General features: G+C 41.4%; 1 protein-coding gene across 1 annotated transcript in view; it reads left to right on the top strand.

The window, feature by feature from the left end:
• The window catches only part of LOC131686146 (uncharacterized), a 546,994-nt gene extending 537,469 nt beyond the window's left edge, over positions 1 to 9,525 (top strand). Inside the window, exon 19 of the mRNA XM_058970337.1 lies at positions 9,436 to 9,525. The gene's annotated coding sequence lies outside the window, so the exon portion shown is untranslated. The remainder of the gene's footprint in view (positions 1 to 9,435) is intronic.
• Positions 9,526 to 20,520: the final 10,995 nt, after the last annotated feature.

Genomic DNA, 20,520 nt, shown 5'->3' with positions numbered 1-20,520 from the left:
CAAAGAATTTGGGAGAGGACCTTGTAGGCAGCGTTAAGTAGTGTGATCGTGCGGTAGTTGCAGCAATCCAACTTGTCACCCTTTTTGTAGATTGGGCAAACGAACTCCACCGGAAGAATCTCCTTCTCCCAAACTTTGGCGATTTCCCAGTGCAGCGCTCTATCCAGTGTTTCACCTCCGTATTTTAATAGCTCGCTGGGTAGTTGATCTACACCGGCAGGTTTGTTGTTTTTCAGGCGATCGATCTCTTACTTGGACTTCTTGGAGATCACGTCGTCTTCTGCGCGTGCTCCAAGATCTGCTTCACCGTTGAGGTGCTCGTCATAGTACTGCTTCCACCTCTTAATCACCTCACACTCGTTCGTTAGAAGGTTGCCGTCTAAGTCCCAGCACATATCGGCTTGCGGAACGTAGCCCTTGCGCGAACTGTTCAGCTTCTCGTAGAACTGGCGTGTGTCGTTTACGCGGTACAGTTGTTCCATTGCTTGGCGATCTCGTTCCTCCTGTTGGCGCTTCTTTCTCCGGAGGACCGAGGTTTGCCTGCTCCGTGCTTGTTTGTATCGCTCCACATCCACGCTAGTCTTGGGCAACCCCGGTGTCCCGAAGTGGCGCGATGTTCGGCCTTGGCATGCATACTGCAACTAGGTAGTGGTCCGAATCTATATTCGCACTGCGGTGGGTATGAACGTTGGTGATATCAGAGAAGAATCGCCCGTCGATTAGAACGTGATCGATTTGGTTTTCGGTGCGTTGGTCAGGTGATCTCCAGGTGGCTACTTCGGACTACCATGCCACGGGAGGCTGCGAAGTTCACGCATCGTTGGCCGTTGTCATTCGATACGGTGAGCAAGCTGTTTGATCCTGTTGCAAGACGTTTGGCGATATGGCGATGATCGGGCGAATTTTCGTTCGAGAAGTGACAGCGATGGCTGCAGGTTTCACCGCGAATGGCGAAGGTCCTCGAATGCTCTCGACCTCTAATATATCTGCACACATTTGTCGACGCCAGTGACAACGGTTATGTAGCCGCCGTACATCTACGTTTTGTCTAGAACGGAACACACTCCAGTTCTGGGCTCGGGTAAGACAGCCTGGCACTACTTCTATTTCGAGGCTTGAACTCCAGGTAGCCGTTGTAGGTGCACGTTTGGCAGGACCGATTAGACAATCTCTCACTATTCCAACTTACAACCGTTTTTTCGGGACTCATTCTTGGGACGTTATGGGTTAGCTGAGCTCGGACCATCAGCGGTACTCCCAGTCCGTCATGTTCCGAGTTAGCGAGTTTCGCGAAATTACTGAAATAAACGAAAGGCATTAGGTACGTATCAAGCTGAACGTAACCGATGACGACGCTACCAAGTAGGTTCGCCTGCAGGATATGACGCCAGACAGCAGATGGTACAAAGGAGTCCCTAGTCTACCGTTACACTATACGACTACAGAAGCAGCTATCGACGTGAATAAGTTCTGCACCTGGAAGTGACTCGTTAAACTGACCTGAAGTGACTCGAACATGTATGATTTCCAGCCAATTACAAACACCGACTGCAAGGGGAGGTAGACCTTCATCGCCACGCGCAGCTGGAAGCGTGGAAGTTTCCATGCAAGTTAATACCGAAGAACAACGAACTAACGCCCGTACTCGATCAGGGGGGTGTACTCAGGATGAAGGTTAGAACATGGTTCTGCGTCTACGCCATAGAAGACTCAAGGGGTTTTCACCGTGACCATAACCTAACAAGCTTAATTGACGATGATTCCGAATCACTTTCTCCTCGGTATCTTTGCCAGGTCTTCGTTCAAACTTCATCACCGATTTTACGCCGATCCGGTTATGAACATAATCCCCTTGAAGGATAGAATAAGCCCTAACATGGCCTCACCGCTTGCATAGACAACCATGGGGTCGTCGGAGGCGACTACGTACTACGTAGATAATTGCCCGAGGTTGGAACCCAATAACAAATAGAACACAACGGAAAAAAGAAGTACACGGATAGGCGAACGTGTTCGCAAGAAGCGGGAAACTTGCGAGATCGCCAACATCTGAGTTCGACTAGCACTAAGCGTCAACACCAACACCACGGAGCTCAGGAAGAAGATATGGAAAACTCAACGATTTCGTCAAAGACATGAATGACGTCCACTCTAGGATCAAACATCTTGTGATGGGTATCAAACCAGGAATGCTGTCGAACGATACCAGAACAGCTTCTTCAGAAGATAAGAATTGATCCGAAGTTGAAGCAGTTGAGAGAGAATATAATGGAAACCCGTCGTACTCCGAGATGCGAGGTGCTCTTTGAATCGAGAATAACACTTAACGATCAAGATGGTCATCGAAAAGTCGCTAGGCGAGGAAGCATCCGGCTCTCAGCGCACTGAGAGAATATTCGGACCTGGGAGATACATCTGAGTGATGCTTACTGAGGTACGCAGCCAGTGTCGATACGGATTTCGACGGAAAACTGATGGAAATAGTCTGACTCAAGGTTTTGTGGACAGTATGCTGTTTCAGGGGTTTCCAAACAAATAGAGAGATGCTTCAAATACATGGGCTTCGGTCACTAGACGAGAAACTGCGAATTGGGGAACGGCTGGAGGCCTTAAATGCCCGGTGAACTGTAAACCCACAGCGCTGGTGACTCATTACAGCATTGGACAACGAGACTTCGGCAAGGAGCTTTGCGTCGAACACCATGCAGACAAGTTGACGGAAGCGTTAACGAGGGCTTGTAGTACAACTATGCTTTGAAGATTAGGGCCAAGGAACAGTCGGCGTCTAGCCTACTGGTAAAACGAAACTCCAAGCATTCTTCGGACAGCTTGTCTTAGAACCAGGACCTAAACATATAGAGAGGTGCGTGGCGTAGTGTATTATGGGACTATGGGAGATAAAGGTGAGCAAATCAAACTGATTCAAAGAGCCGTGTCGAGAAGCTGATGCTAGACCTTAGAGTAACGTTCATCGGATCGGGATGGCAAAGATCAAAGAACAAGCCGGCGTCGGTAGGAATGTGCCCGATTAAGCTGAAGGTAATCGTGGAGGGTTTTTTTTCCAAAGCATGATCCAATAACATGGCCGCCGACTCGGTACGGAGAGGTAGAAGCAAAAATCACCGACGATATGTAATTTCTAGCTTCTGGTGGGGTTGAAGCGTTTAAGAGCTATAAAAACTTCTGGTTCGGATGGAATTTTCGAGGTGGCATTGAAACATACAATCCTGTAGATCTCGAACAGATAGGTGATGACGAAATTATCTTGAAGAACGCTACTTCCCAGACAGATGGAAGATCCAGAAAGGAAGATCTTGGAAAGGATCATCCTCAACAGACTAACGAAAAACAGGCATCTCTGATTACGGAGAGGAAGATCGAAGGGTAGTAGCAATCCGGACAGTCATCTAGAGAGCAGAGAAGGTGCTCAAACAGAAGAGGAGGGGTAATCGGACGTTAAGATCACATTCAACAGCGTTAGCAGCATCGCTGCACAAAATACATATGTGGAAAAGGTATTTTTAGAATCGTTGTTTTCACGAAAACAAGCGCTGAAAGAGCTGGACATGCTGACAATGGAGACCACCAACGCAAACGAACGCTAGATGAATGAAATCAAGTGGTGGCTAGCCAACCAAAAAAGGAAATGGTTCTAGTCAGCAACTGCAAAGTGGTTCAGCGGGCTCAAATCACCGTCGGAGGCTTCATGACCTTCTTCATCCCGAATAAAAAAACTAAACCTTATTAAAGCACCTGATAGGGTGCTTCTGGGCTGTAACTGAAATAGTAAAGGACTGCTCGGGTCGTAGTGTCATTTACAGTCAGCACTTCACGAATGACTATGATGTATACGTCCCCGACGCGAAGTTGAAATCGATGGAGTTATCAGCGATGAGAGCTTGACTTGTACCAGTCTGCTGAACGACGGAATATGAAGAACGACTGTTTTGAGATCTTCTGACTGGATTTAATTCGTGTTGCGCTCCTGCTCTTTTCCTACCAAATTACAAGCAAGACGCGCATCTGCTTCGTATTGAGATTGAGCTTGAGAGTAGTCTCTGCGCTTGTGGTGACAACTATCACGACATAAAACACGATATCCGATCGTGTACCGGATATTTTGACGCCAGTTCTCAGTTAAAGTATCCCCTTTGGGCCCGCGAAAGACCACTCAGACAAATATCAGCAACCGCAGAGCGGGTCCAGATCACCGTGGCTTTGCTGCCTTATCGATCCCGAAGAAAAAACTAAACCTAAAACTAAAAAAAATATCAAAAATTTCTAAAAACTTGATGGGACGGGCGGACATAGCGTAATTGGTGAATCAATTACCTTGTACACAGCTTACCTGGTTTTGATTTCCAACCCCGCACATAGGATTAGAGATTTATCTAACGCGAAAACTAAGGAGAATGACCATAGGGTTGAAATATCGATCAACGAAATAAAAAAAACAAACTTGACGAAACGCTTCCCGGCTGTTCCCGAAATAGCCAAGGTCCACTCGTGTCGTGATGGCTCTTTTCGAAGGACAATCATGTCTACGTACCCGATAGCGAAGTCGAGATTGATGGTGTGATCATCGATGAAAATTTGATCTGTGATAATCGGCTGAAGTGTCTTACATGGTCTCTGCCGCTCTAATGTTTGAAATTGAACTCCTTTGACGGTGTCTGTCCCAAGAATAAATTATCTCCTTTACAGAAAGCCGAATAGTGTTTCTTCTAGTTTTAATTGCTAAATCAAATAATATTTTTTGTTAAAAAATGTCAATCAGTATTTTCAACCTATAAAGATGTCTTAAATTGTCTTCGTTAGTCTAGTTAGAATTTTTTTTGTATGCCGATTTGTATTTCTAATTGTAAGTGAGCCTAAAATGTGTTCCTCTTAGTATACTTCAAATTTTAAATTGGAACACCCTTCTTTTAAGAAATTTTAATTGTAGCACATAGAAATTGGAACCGTCAATTAACGCAAACGTGCCGAGCCGAATAAACAAACTGAATAATGAAAATAGTGTTCAACATGGCGCGTATAAAACTAACAAAATTTGTTAGCAACAATTAAAACAGTAAGAAAAATATAACACATTTAACAACACTTAAAACTAACATATCTCACGAGGCACCCTGTAGCGACCATCCAACTAACACATCATTCAATCAAAATTCAAATTAATTGGCACTGACCATTCGCCCCTTCCACCAAACTGGACAGCCCCTTTTCTGCCCTCCTTTGCCCCCTTTTCTAGTCATCGTCGCACCAGCGCACCACTGACCATAGCAAAACAACTTCCCATGCCAAGCGTGAAACTACACCCCTTGAACTCGCCGCGCTACATCTACTGCGCCAGGTACAAGATCCTAGGGTCCATTTCGGCTGCCCTAATTCCCTCCTGTAGGAAAGAAGGTCCTTTCTTACGATCTATGAGCGATGACCTCCGGCGATGACCCCGGGTCTCTTCGTCAGCCGTCAAAAGCGGAAGGGTCATCGCAGGAACCGAGTCCCCTTGAATCTCAGTGACCACCACCACTACCGGACCGGGCGAGGGGTCACTTTATCCCTCTTTAGGATTGATTATTTATGCGAATGACCACTAGCTTGTTGCATCGCAGTTCCCATTCACGCGTGTTTGTATATAACAAAGTGTAATTGTTTATTACACTCCCGGCTGGACTTTGCCGCCGTAGGGATCTCAACATGTTCTCGTTTGTACCTGTACGACCCGGACTTTTGCCGATGATGGTCGGGTAGGGGATGCCGGACGGGGTAAGTGTAATTTAAATTAGGTCCGTTGATTTGCATATTTTCGGTGTGTCGGTGATGAATGATAGTTAGAGTTGGTTCGTATATAAAAGGTTGGCGAGACTGACCAGTATTGACGGAACTTCTGAAATGGCGACACACAGTAGGCCATCATCGTTGCTGCGTCGATTTCGCCATAAATCTTCGCCCGTCGAAGAAGCTGAGAAATGACGGATTACTTCGCATATTGATCGCCTCGTTGGAGTCCATAAAATAACCCAACAACAGCGGTGGATGGGGGCGGAGAGGTTCGCCAATATAATGGGTTACGGTGGCCAGTTAGTTATAAACAGTAACCAAGCTGGGATCGAGTGGTGATTTGATCATTCTCGCTCTTTCCCTGTCCCCACTCCGATCGCTAGATGTTTATGATTAATGTTCATCATCGCCAGAAGCGGGCTGCAGCAATTCAACTGTGAATGCCCGGAGTAGGCTATGCGGAAAGCTTGCGAACTATGGTCATCGTTTCTACATGTATTATGGTAGGAAGAGAAAAAAACGTGTAATTTCAAATTCCATCACATAGTAGGCTGGCCATCCATGCTTGGCATAATACCTGCCCGCGACGAGGAGACCCACAGCTCAGATGGCGGATGGATGACCATCTTGTACATTGACAAGAGAAACCGAATCGAATTATGTGATTGCTTTGATTGTTGAATTTAGCGGTCCCTTGACGGTTGCTGAGCGAAAAACAAATCTTCCCACTCTGTATGCACGTCCATCACTTGAACTAGTTTCTCCTATTTTTATCTAGATCTAAGCTTGTTCTTAATTTGCAACGATTTATTTTTCCACTTCACCAACGATGGCCATGTTAGAAGTCAGTTCCTTCTCGCCGCCACCGCCGTCCGAATGATGTTGAAGTACAAATTTATTCACCACCTTTTGTTTTTTCGCGCGCCCGCTGTTAATTCCGCTGGAATGCGTCACACCACGGCGGCGCGCCGACCACCGCCGTCAGATCTACTGGCTACTGGAGTGGTGTTGCACCTTGTTGTGAGCCGCCGCTGGATAAACGACCTTTTGCCTACGACGAGAAGAGGATTTTGTGATACCTACCTTCAGTAGACAGACCAACGTAAAATATATACGGCCACGATTTGCATAATTTTTCCATCCTTTCCCTCATGAGGCATGCAGTTCCCGTGTGTCTATCCCGAACCCGTGGCAAATAAAAATTACCATCTCTCGCGCGGCTCTTCCATCATCTCCTCGTGGAAGAGTCTCCGCATGGAAGAGCCCTCATCCCAAGCCTCGAGTACCTAGATGAGGGTAAACAATGCGTGTTCCGAGATGCTGGACATTCGATAAGGGTAAATGCCTTACGCCGAACAGCCGAACACAGCTGAATTGGAAGAGAGCACTGTTGCGTAACCGAAACCGAACGAAAAAAAAAAAACGCGAACGGACGTGAACGGGATCGTGTTTATTTTTCTCTTTCACTGAACAGGCAGGCCTTGAGAAGGCGCCAGCCAATGCCTACCGCGATAAAGGATGTCACGGCTATCCTTGATGGTGATGAAAATGATCAACCCGAGAAAAAAAATCGTTCCGCAAACGCATTCAAGTACACGACCGTCGAAATCTAATGCCATCTTCTTCTACTTCTTCTCCCGTGTAGACGATTTTTTTTTATTTTTCGCTGACAACTTCCGTCTTCCTGCCGAGTCTCGCGCGCTTGCTCCTCTCGATATATCCGTGCTAATCCGCCACCAACTGTGGTTGTCTTTCGCCTCGCTGTCTTCTGCAAGGGCAATTTTTGCTGACTATCGGTATTTTTACGACTCTATTTTATTACTTTATGGTCGCAGCGCAAACAACCGAACCGTCCTTCGGCCAGCCCCAGCCAGCAGCAGCAGCAGCGGATGGGCGAACAGAGCCACTATCAGTCTCAGACGAGTTCTTCTCAGTTTTATTTTTTGTTTTATGTGTATGAGTGTAAACATCATCACTATTTTCCTTCTTTCGGGGATCGCGTGCACCTTCGGGCGAAAGATGATCCGTCGTTCGTCGAACTGGACCAGTTCAAACAGAAAGTTTGGGAGTGACGATGATTCGAACGAAAAAATGCCAATTCAAACAGAAAAAAATAATAATCATTGAGCAAACAAACAGACAACGACGACGACGATGCGCGGTTCTGAGTCTGGAACGGAACCTGGTCTCGCTATCGCTATCGTTTAAGGTGTTGCTGCTGCTGCTGCGCTGGGAGTGGTGCTGTTCCGGAAAAGGTGAGTCTTTGCTGCGTCTACGATGACGGTGATATTCGAGCGCACCGTCTAGCGACCATCGTTCGGATTGATGAGGCATCATCCCGTGGGTAAACATTTTCCGTCTTGAAGGGGAAATTTTGAATGACGTTTGCTTGGCTTATCACTGGTAGAGTACGAATTATCTCTAATAGGTTTCCTGGTCATCGGTGTAGCCACGCCAGTGCTTCTCTGGAATCTATTCGAAAAAATTCAATTGCTATGAAGTGATTGTGAAAGATAACTTAGCCCCACTTTGCTTTGAACATGATGCCTCAACCCGCCATAAAATTAAAGATGATCAGTGGCAATGAGTGTGCCTGCATTGAGAATCGAAGGCCTTTTTCTTCAAATGCAGCATCATCAACGTGCACTGCCACACACATTATGAGACTCAACAGCAAGAGTAACCAATTTTCCTAATCGGATTGGGATCGGATTTGAGAAAAAATGGCACCAAACGACACCTACCGCAAAGCAAAAATTGTGAACCAAGAAATCACTAAACGGCCCCATTCGTAAACCGCTTCGCAGCTTAACCGAAACACAAACATTTCAATTATTTAATTACCCTATGCTCAGCAAACGGTAAAGAACCTAGGTATAGCTATCGAAACAATGGCGAAAAAAATTAATATAATTAAATCAACAGCGGTCTCTGTTCCCCACATTTGCTTCGACTGGTTACAATGCTCACTAGACTGGTTCAATTTTTGACTTTTAGCTCCACCAGGCTTTTCTGATTCCTTCCATGGTCCTTAGTAATTGTACAAATTTTGGTACCGATTGGTTGTGTCTACGGACCCTCCAAAAATTTCCAAGTTTATATGGAAGTTTGCATGGAAAATCGGTTAACATTGAAAATAAATTCTTAAAAAATCACCTCATCATTCAATTAATCAGAACACTATATATTTCTAAAGGTATTCTTCTACTGTACACATTCGTGGAACATTGCAAGTTTATGAAAATTCGTTGAGAAAAGTTATTAACAAAAGAAGCAGTATGACTTCAAAACAAGTGGATTTTATTAGTAACCATAGCAACCCTGTTTGAATAGCTACATCGTTATACCAGTGTAAACTAGACTTGCCACTCACCGCTCGCGTTTGGCAGATACAGCTATACAAACAGGGTTGCTATGATTAATAATAAAATCCACTTGTTTTGAAGTCAAGCTGCTTCTTTAGCTAATAACTTTTCTCAGCGAATTTTCATAAACTTTTAATGTTCCACGAATGTGTTCAGTAGAAGATTACCTTTAGAAATATATAGTGTTCTGATTAATTGATTGATAAGGTGATTTTTTAAGATTTTTTTTTCTAATGTTAACCGATTTTCCATACAAACTTCCATATAAACTTTGAAATTTTTGGAGGGTCCGTAGACACAACCAATCGGTACCAAAATTTGCACAATTACTAAGGACCATGAAAGGATTCAGAAAAGCCTGGTGGAGCTAAAAGTCAAATATTGAACCAGTCTAATGCTCACCCATCCAACCCCTCCATCGTAACCGGGTTGAAAAACAGCACAGCTTACTGGTGTAAAGTGCGGACCACATTGCAGCAGCGAGGTGTCTAAACGTCGATGCATGCAATCTCGTACAAATTCGTACAATTGACTTGAGCACCATGAGTTGCTAGGAGACATACGTCAATTAGTTTAATATTAGCCATTTTGATTAAACTTATTATTTATATTTTAATTAACACTTTCCATGTTGTCGCTACGCCATTCATTGTCGTTTTTGTAAAATAGATGTCCGTGAGGTGGAGGCATAGAAGGCGCAAGCTGCAAAATTGCAACTATCCTCCCTACTCGTTTATCAGAACACGCTACTTCATCGTTTACAGAATCGAATTCTGCATTGTGAACTGTGTTTGTTTAGTAGTACCAACCGATGTGGCACCGGCCAGGCCCTACGGTAGATCACGAAGGGAAAGGGAAAGAATGTTAGTCCGACACTATTTCTTTTTGCTAGAGGCATACACTACTGCACACTACGTAAGTGTCACGGAAGGAGGGTTAGTAAGAAAACGGATACGATGGTAAACTCAGAACCGTCTTTACGTATGGTCACACTCGCCCCACGTTGGTGGTATCGAACGGGGAAAACAGATCTCAATGATGGGCGAAGCGAAAGTAATTATTTGAAAAAATTCCCCAAGAGGCCTGCAACCTTTGAGACTCCGGCCCAAGATTTTAAGTCTTAAATAAGGTATAGTGTCACTAAAGTCAAAAACCAAATGAATGAATTATTTGTATAATTCGAACGGCGGGTTCGCTCCCGTGATACCTCTGTTAACTTGGCAAGAGACTAGAAATCAACAGTCTTCATTAGCTTTGTCACCCACCGAAGTACGCTGGGTATCCCCCATTTCGATCTGTTTTCCCCGCTGGATATCATCAAAAAGGTATCGAAAAGTGTTCTACTTCAGCGATAGACCTCCAAACTAGTAACGTTCGCCCATTTATCAATGAGGATTGACATCTTTTGACGTATAATAGCATATATATTTGATGTTGCAATATTTACGCAGTCATACATAGCTGAGCGCACTGTTCCCTAAAATATCCTTAAACGCATTATGAATTATGATTATGAATTATGAATTCTTTGCTTGCCTGGCCAAGGGAGTTCGAAAGATGAATTCACGGTAAATCTGCCTTACCCCCTTATTCCTTCTTCTTGACCAAGAAACTCTTCATTCTCCAACAACGCAATGTAACGTAGGATTTGTTCCACTCAATGCTAATTGCTACTCGTTCCAGTAGTGAATAATGTACCGATCGAGACGACCTTCAGTTGTGGCCATCATGGTCCACAACAGTATATCCCATCCACATTAAAAAGTGAAACACTTATGGAAGAAAGGATAAAATGTGTATCGGCGAATGTAAAGTTTGTGCAATGTGCAGTTCCACCATATATGAAATGTTGTACTGACAGGAACAGAAATCTCTGTTTTACATAACAACATGAAAATATTAGTCGAGTGTGACAATGTTAAAATAGAATTAACGAATTGTTTTGAATCTTAAAAGAGGAAGAAACTAGAACAACCGTACCGACCGTTTCAGTTTAATATAATAAATAAATAAATATAATAATATAATATATATATAATAATAAATATAATAATAATAATATATATAATATATATAATATAAATATATTATATATAATAAATATAATAAATAATATAATATAATATAATAAATTGTTGATATAATAAATTGTTGGGAGTGACTTGGCTAAGAAGGTTAATGTCTGGCTAATAAACCTAGGTTAAAGGGCATTTACTCGTTCTAAAAGATATTCAAAAAAGCTTATGTAATTTGTTATTGTTTTATATGGAAATGTCTAGTGAACGGCAACGAAGGGCAGGGAAATCGTTCGTTCTTGCGGCGTTGCGGAATGCAAATAGTGTATCTGAAAGAAGGTTATTCATCTCGAACAAATTTTCCAGGCGGAACAGAATCGTTTTCTCGATACTTCTGAATACAGGACGGCATTTCAATCGGACGATATGAGTTGTGATCGGAGGACGATTTTCCTGGTTTTTGGATAACGATTGCACTCACTTATCTCCAATTGTGTGGGACAATATTCCCTTCAATAAAATTATTTAATTAATTCAACAAGCATCTTTCCGGAGAGTCTGCCGGATTCTTCAACACTTGATTATGTCTGGTCTTGGAGCTTTATTAACACAGCAAGCTCGAACTCCCTCAACGAAAACGACATTTCGGTCGCGGTATCATGAGGAGGCGCGGCGCTGCTGGTCTTCTTTACCGTCGGAATCCAAACGAACCTTCTTGGCAAAATCGGATACCCAACGATTTGGATATTCTACGCTCTCGTTAGTACTCCTTCGGTTCCTCATACGTCGGGTCGTACGCCATCGATGTTTCTCTTCTTAGCTCGTCAACGAATCGAAGCAACATTTTTTGGCATTCATCAAACTCATCCTTCGCGTTTCTAACGTTCGTCCGTATATACGTTTAAGCACTCTTTCTCCCACCACGGATTGAGAAACTGTCTTTGAGTGCTTGCGACGGATACTTTAGTCTTTAGTCTGAGCTTGTATCACGGTATTGAGAATCGAAGCCAACAAAAACATGTATTCCGGAGGAAGCATCTGTGTCGAGTCGAAAGTATCGCATATAACACGTCAAACTCTCATCGTTGACTACGCCATCAATCTCGACTTCCCGAGCGGATATGTAGACAATATAATCCCGCCTGAAAAGCTCGCAGCAAACAATCTCGTTAGACTGCTTTGAATTAGTTATCATAACCCTGACCGTTCGAACATGACCGAGAAGCGTTTCATTAGGTCCCTTGAAATCTTGAATAAGTTTAAAGATTTAGTTTTGTCTTTGGGTCGGAAAAAATACGCAAATTGCTAGTTCTAAATGTCGTACAAGTCGGGGGCAGCCCTCCTCCCGAGGATCAGGGTTTACTTGGCAGACAGTCGCAACTTATTACGTTTTGCAAAATTTGTCTTGTCGGGCAGACCGAGAGCAACTGAGCATGCAAGGTGCAGTCCTATCAGTTCGCTAAAAATACTAATATTCACAATATTTGAATTCAAATCAAACGAGTTAATAAAAAATAATCTAGTAAAATATAGTAGTATTTTTTCAGTAAATATTCTTTCAGGCATGTTCTTTAGGATGCCAAAAAAAGAAATCACTTGCACTAGCTCCAATTTTAAACATCAAAGTTTAAAAAGACATGTTTTCGGATGAAAATAATAATAACTTCTAAACTAAATGAGCTATACCAAATCTGATTTTACGGAAATATTCGCATGAACAAGTTCTAATAGTTTTATGAATGTACAATTGATGAAATAATTGAAAAAGTAGCAGCAAAAGATCTGATTTAGGCTGTGCTGAACCATAAGTTTGGGTTGTTTTTCGCATTGCCAAAAAACAGATTCGTGAGTAAAATTCCACTTAATTTGAAACTCAATTTCACAGAAGGGAACACTCTTCCTCTTTAGGCTCCTCAAGGTATGTCGAAGGAAACTTATTCGGATTTTTTAAAATATTGTGTTTCATAACAAAATATTTTCTTCTATTCATTGCAGATTTTTTAAGGCATCATGTGCTCGATCTCTACCAAGTTTCAAAATTTGTTGAAGCTCAATGTTTATCATTAGGTGTTTAATACAATTCTTCTAGAATTGACATGAACAATGTAGTCGGAGACAGAATGAATTGGTATGTTTTAACAGTTTTACTAATATTTCCAGACAACAACAATCAATGAAAAAGTCCATTTTGATCCATCCCTGGCAGCACTGCACAGGCAGAATTCAATCAGAACAATCGCAATAGCTTCAGTTCTACGGATAATGCTTATAACTGTCGTCTAAATGGTCGTGCCTAAATGAAATTCCAGTAATTAGTCTTCCTTGATTCTGCGGGCGAATTTTGCTTAACCAAGAAGAATTAGTTGTTTAAAAACATTGCCTAAAAACTACATGGATATGAAGGGGTTAATGGCCACTTTGCAAATCGGAGGTGTCAGATCGTGTAGTCGAACCTCAATTTCTTCTTCTTTCATATATATGGGGATCTTGATTTTTGCATAGCTAAAAACAACCACATGTTTTAAGCTGTTACGCTAAATGATTTTTTTTTTGGCTGTGCCAATTCGTTCAATGTTATCGGTACTGAACACCTGCCATATTCGAACTGAATAAAGGCGACTTCCGAAAGCCTAAGCTCCACTTTCAACGTCAGTGAATGATACGCACTGCAAATGCTCGATCTTGTGCGAAAAGAGCGGTGATCAATGGCCTTCGTGTTTGGCCGAAACACCAGGTTTTGTTGCTGAGATTAACTCATCTTGATAGGTCACCACGGCAAGAATAAAAGTGACGGTTTCCTTTGTTCTTCATACAATGCACATAAGACGGAAGTCAGTACTTTTTGTCGCTCGCTTTGCGCGGGGCAGAAAGTAGGTGGAATTTATTGACCAAAAAGCAAAAAAAAAAAAACAATTCAATGCACTCCTGAAATATATTCACCATATGGAATTTGACCATTTTAATATTCACTATTGAAGAAAATACGAGAAATAATTTGGAATGTTGAAAATAACACCTTCTTTGATTACGAGATTTGGCGCTTACTATTCAGCACTACTACTTTCTTCGAATTCAAAGCTGCCCGGTACCAGAAACCCCTCTTTTCAACATTGAAGCAACAAGACATCATCAGTTTGTTATATTGGATTTTCACTTCTACCATATCTCGAGTAAAATTCAGCGCAATTCACAGCACAGCAGCCTAACACCACTGTACGGTTTGCCCAATCCTCTCCTTTGCTCTCCACGGCTTCTTTCTCTTATGTACGCTACGCTTTCTTGCTGGCTACTGCTCTTTCTAGTCGTCAGAAAAATCACAATTCTTGCTATTTGAAGCGACTCACGCGGATGCTAATCCAAAATAATTATGTACTAAATCGAAGTACGCTCATCCATAGATAAAGACCGAAAGCCGAGTTGCCACAAAGTAATTATGTCGGTACACAACGAATAACGAGAATTTCGATCACGGAACATTCTCAAAAAATCATGTTTTCCATTATTTTCCATTCGTTGTAAACACGGCGGTTTTGTTCATAAAATACCCCGTTTACCGAAAAAGTAAATTTCATCTGAAAAGATGAATTTTTGACAGCTAATTGCGAACAGTTTGCTTGACCAAACAATCATTGTTGATTGAAAGGAAACTGAGCACAGGAACATGACAAGCAGGCAAAAAACAATGTTCACATGAAATGTATTTATTTTAGAGTGATCCAACTGAAGCTATAGAGCTTGGATCTCGCAAGTGCTCCCTGTCGGAATCACTCGCTACGATTGCGGACGAGACAGGAAATGAAGAAATTTCATGATCACGAGGAAACGAGCGTTTAGTTGTTCGCATTTATAAATTTGTAGATGATAAAACGATTACTTCACACACCGGGGCGGTTTTCGAGATCGCGGGCGTATGCGGTATGGTATGCGTGGATAATCGCGAAGCGCTTGAGCGTTTGTATACTAACGCGTATACGAAACTTCACGTATGTAAATTCGATTGTATAATAATGTGGTCGTTCGTATATTCTTGAGTGATGCTTAGTTTTGAGTGTAAGGTTCCGATTTTTTTTATTTATTATCTGACAATACAGTCTTAATGAATGAACGGAAGTATAATTATAAAAACGGAGATCGCGATAGTTTCTTTGCGAATTTGTGCGACGGTTCTCCAAAAGCGAACAGATCCTCAACTGTGGATATAGCCTGCATACATGCTGATATTGGTTCGTTGGATCCAAACAGCGTACGTTGACTGCTAGAAAAGAGTGAGTTCCCCCATATCACTAGATATCCCGATCATGTCGCCCTGAAACTTGAACTTGTCGTCTAGTGTACATGACTGAATTGATTTTTTTAAGGATGGTCCTAATAAAGCCATGGACCTAGGCTGCTATGACTGACGCTAGGGGCTTCCGGACATAACGGATTCATGTTCCCGTGGAAAATCGCGTTTCTATAATTGCACTTGAAATCGCAATTGTAAATTCGCTGGTGTTAAAAAGTTCACCTAATAAAAGAGGCCTTAAGGTGTATAAACCTTGCAAAAAGAAGAAAACACGACAAACGTCAAAATAGGTAAATGTGGAAATATGAAAGGTCAATAACACAGGCTTATCCCCAAAATTTGTTCAGATTAATTTACTCTCGATTCGATTCATGCGAAGAGTTTCCAATATTGTAGTATTTTTATTGTGAAAAATGAATATTTAACAGTCCTAGTAACAATTGAGGTTTTATGGCACCCTTGAAGCCATTCTTAAAACGTAGAATGCGCTTGTAGTTTGCTATAAAACTAGAAATGCTACTTGGGAGTGCATGATTACAAATCCGAATGGAAACTCTTTTAAATTTCAGCAGGGTAATTTTCAAAGACCACTTCTCGTTTATGGAGAATGTTGAGATTAGACCAATAACCTTCTTACATGTGAATGTTTCATCGAAATCGATAACCGGTAACCAATTGAATTCAAAGAAACCAACTTCAAAATAATGAAAAAAATATTGTATATCTATCATTCAGAAATCTGTCATGGCTGTCTAGTTCAACGTACAAATGAGTAATTAAATAATCACATATTTACAATCGCAAATGGTCTACCTTCTCATCTCACCTAAAGCAGAAGCTAAAAATCGTTCCGTCATTCTACCTCCTGCTTTGTTGCTGTTCATTTTCCAAGCAGTACACCGAACATACTGTGTAAAGTAGTCCTACTATGGCAGAAATATGTGTCTGTTGATTTTTCGAAATGTCCCGTAAAGCTACCTATTCGGGAAGGTGAAACATTACTATAAGTGCAACTGGAGCAATTTTCAGCTGCAGTTGCATTCGCCGGATGAAACGGCAGTGGTACACAATGATAAGCGTATCGATAAGAAGGTAAATTATCGGCATCAAAGATCAGAAAGCCTGCTGTTCATCGTCAAAAGTATTCTCAATTGGTGGGGACGAGCATAGCGTAGTTGGTAAATCGATTGCCTTGCACGCATCCCATCGGGGTTCGATTCCCAACCCCGCACATAGGGTTTAGAGATTTTTCCAAAGGAAATTTCTCTCAAAATTAAAAAAAAAATTCTCTAATAGCAAATTGTCAAGGATCTCGGTCGGATCAAACAACGTCAAAATCTGAAGGTTCTAATATAAATGACCATGAGCATCTGCCTCGCAACCAATCCACCCCGCTGCGATCAGTCGGCAATTAAACACCTCAACCGAGTGCAGCCAGCCTTCCGCCATCCACAAATCAGTGCAAGTGAAAGTGTTTTTTTTTTGCTGAAAGCCCAACCAAACTACAGACTGTTTGCAGAGGAGCTGCACTTGCAATTCGATTTCAGGCGCATACATATTGCATGCATCGCTACCGTTCGACCACCCGCCCACTCACTTTTGCATTATTTTTTTTCTTTTTTTGCAAAATACCTTACAACATAAACATTATGAGTGCGGACTGCATACCCTCCCCCGGAGTCTAATGATTGTGGCAAGGGTGCATCATGGGTAGAAGAAGACGAAGCAGAAGCAAAAACGCTAAACATTACAGCGAATCATCGAAACACACTCCTAAAACTCTCCTTTTCAGGCGCAAGCGGCCGAGAAGAGCTAATTGCGCCGCGCTAAGCCGAGCCGTTCGAGGCTCCGGAGGAGGTGCCATGATGGAAGGACATTGAACCGTAAACAGTTGGGGAATGTAAGTGGTTCGCGCTAAGGGACCAGGAAAAAAACAGTATGCACAAGGAACGCGCGAATGTAACAAACAAAACAGTGCTGCATGTTTTGTTTTGTTGAAAAGTGCGTTCACTTTTATCTAGTACACATATACACGAGGGGGCCAATTACCAATCCAGATCGATAGGTAAATGGCGCTCTCTCTTTCTATCTGACCACGCAGTAAGTGGTGGTGGTTCACGAGATAGGAAGTGATTCCAGGAAGTTTAAAGCGAGGTTTTGGAACGAGATTCACGCGAGGAACTCGCGGATGCTTGACTGAGCGTATCGAAACAATTGATATCCGTGTGTTACATTGACATAACTCCTTTCCCATCGGGTGAAACGTTTCTGAAGGGAGATTAAACTGTCATCAACATTTGATGCCACGCTGTCTGGTTTGAATCGCAGTAGGCTATTTTTCCCAGCCGGCGACAATTTCTCAATGTTTACCCCTCAAACATTTGTTCTAACCTGTGTCTTTTATTATCACACTTAATTCAGTGCATATATTTATTTAAAAGAATAAAAAAACACCTACATAGACGATTCGAGTGCGCTATCAGCATCGGCGAACCCTGGGGCACGACGGACACGGTGCTATCCGTCCAGAGTGTGGAACGAGGCTAATTAAGTCGTAAGTCATCGAGGTCCGTGCTGCCGCCGTGCCTGCGTAGCAATAAAAACCGGTCCCTCCCGCAGTGTGTCTTATCAGAACTGGATGTGTCTTCAAGACTCCCAATTCAGAGCGTGGGATCCAGTTCTAGCTCCGCGGTTCGGTTCGATGGCCTCCTTTTTTCTTCCTATCCCATTGCTGGCGGTAGATAACTCTTCGGTCTCACACTCAGGTACAGTTTCGAATTTGGGTAGACCGGAAGAGTGACTTCTATTCCTTTCTTTTCACTTACATATCGAGAATGTATGGTTTTCGACCATTGTGACAGCGCGTACAGCAGGAGCGGGTCGTCGAAGCAGGAGATAGTTCTGGTAAGGTGATTTTCCGAATGGAAACGTTTCTTGGCGTACAAAGAAGACTAACGCGCCTCGTTGGATCTACGTTTTTGTTTGAATTTGTGTCATATTCGTTTTGAAAATTTCGGTCTTAGTCCAAAAATTGTAGGTAAATAATATTACGTTTTAAATAACGTTTGAATTATACCGATTTCGTTCTTCTTCATCTTCTGGTTCTAGATATTTTCCGTCGGTTTATTTCCACTACGAGGCCAAACACCAACGCCAGAGAGGTGACTCCGCTATCTGAACTAGATATCGACCCGTCAAACTCATGGACCGGCGACCAGGGGCTTTACTTCCCTTGCTCACCTCAGAAAAATCTCAACGATCTCGACTGGGATTGAGCCCCGACCAGTAGGGGTGAGTGGTAGTCACGTCGTTACCACTCAACCACCGGCGCCGTTGATTTCATTGTTGAATCCGGGCCAGGGTAGGTTCGCTTTAAACTGTCATTTTTGATGGATTTTGTAAACATTGGCAAACCTACTTTGATTAGGATTTAAATACGAAACTAGTAAGACGATATACAGGGTGTTTGGTTCATGAGTAAGAATCTCTCGAGGGGTGATTTACTGTCATATTTGGAGCGAAAAATCGTTCTACACATACCATCAAATCTCAACCGTTACAGAGTTATTGAACTTTTTGTTTAAAAAACTTGTTTATCTTAAAACACCTCTAACTCAAAAAGTATACCTCGTATTTTAAATCTTTTATTGCCATTGGAAAGATGAGAAAATTTTCTATTGAATTATGTACTCATATCTTTCAGATAATTAGTTTTAATTACCTTTTATATGTAAAGTTGTTAAAAGTTAGTGTTTTTGATGAGGTTTTTGTTAAGTTTCTCAAAATAATGAATTATGATTATAGCAATATCTATTTTCCAAAAGTTGGGTTTGAGAACGATTCATAATTTGTTCTTCGACATAATATTTCTATCTCTTCTGGTATCCTTGTAATTTCACTTCTAAACTTTTCCTGTGATTGACTTGCAAGTTCTTAAAAGACACTTATCTAAAAAATATGCTTTATATCGCCATCACCAGGGCTTTATTAGAAAGCTGAGAAAATTTCCTTTCGATGTATGTACAAATATCTTTTAGTTAAGTGTACTACATGACTTTTTACTAGTAAAATAACTTAAAATTTGCGTTTTTTGGTGATTTTTGTAATTATTCTAATTATTAATCTAAATTTATCGTCACTATTGTTCATTTGGTGCCCCTTAATATTCTCTACAACTTGTTATATGATACTTCATCCCTATCGCTTTTCATCGCCTCATCACAAATGCAGTGGGTTCGAAATCGTTGTTTTTGCATATGAAATGAGAAGATAAAAATGATTTTGCTTCGAAACTAAAAGAGATAATTGAATGGAGTCAAAGGAAGAATTGTAGAACTTGCTGAGATGCATTAATTCCATGATAATAATGGTGAAGTTTATTATTTACTATTTTAAGAAAATAACGAAAATGCAAATAATAACACTAACTTAAACTAATTAGCTTCTAAAAGAATACTAAATTTACTTAACTGAAAGGTATTAATACATTTTTCATTGTAAAATTTTCCTGGCTTTCAAATAAAAAGAAGAAAAAAAAGTACAATAAGTGCCATACTTTTTCAATAAGAGCTAGTATTAGCGAATATGAGATAAAAATATCCAAGTTCAATAACCCAAACACATGAAAACAAGACAAGATAAGTGTATCATGTCAAAGAACAAATTATACAACTTTTCAAGACTAACAATTTGAATTATTAAAATAGTAATGTTAACTATTAAGATTTTCGCGAAGTGAACGAAAAATCGATCAAAATTGTTAAATTTTAAATAAATTATTGTGAAAAGATTACTTAACCTCATTAGCTGAAACATTTGAGGACATTTTTCACTGGAAAATTTTCTCACCTATCCAATCGATCTAAAAGATTTGAAATACAAAGTATATTTTTTGAGTTAGAGCTATTTTAAGACAACTAAGTTTTTAACACAAAAAGTTCAATAACTTAGTAACGGTTGAGATTTCATGGTATGCGTAGAACGATTTTTTTCTCCAAATATGACAGTCAATCATCCCTCGAGAGGTTCTTAACAATGAACCAAACACCCAACAGAGTTAAAGATATTTTGA

This window comes from Topomyia yanbarensis, chromosome 1 (genome assembly GCF_030247195.1).
Source record: "Topomyia yanbarensis strain Yona2022 chromosome 1, ASM3024719v1, whole genome shotgun sequence".
Lineage (NCBI taxonomy): Eukaryota > Metazoa > Arthropoda > Insecta > Diptera > Culicidae > Topomyia > Topomyia yanbarensis.
The sequence above is the reverse complement of the archived record's forward strand: the minus strand, read 5'-3'. Positions and strand labels throughout refer to the sequence as shown.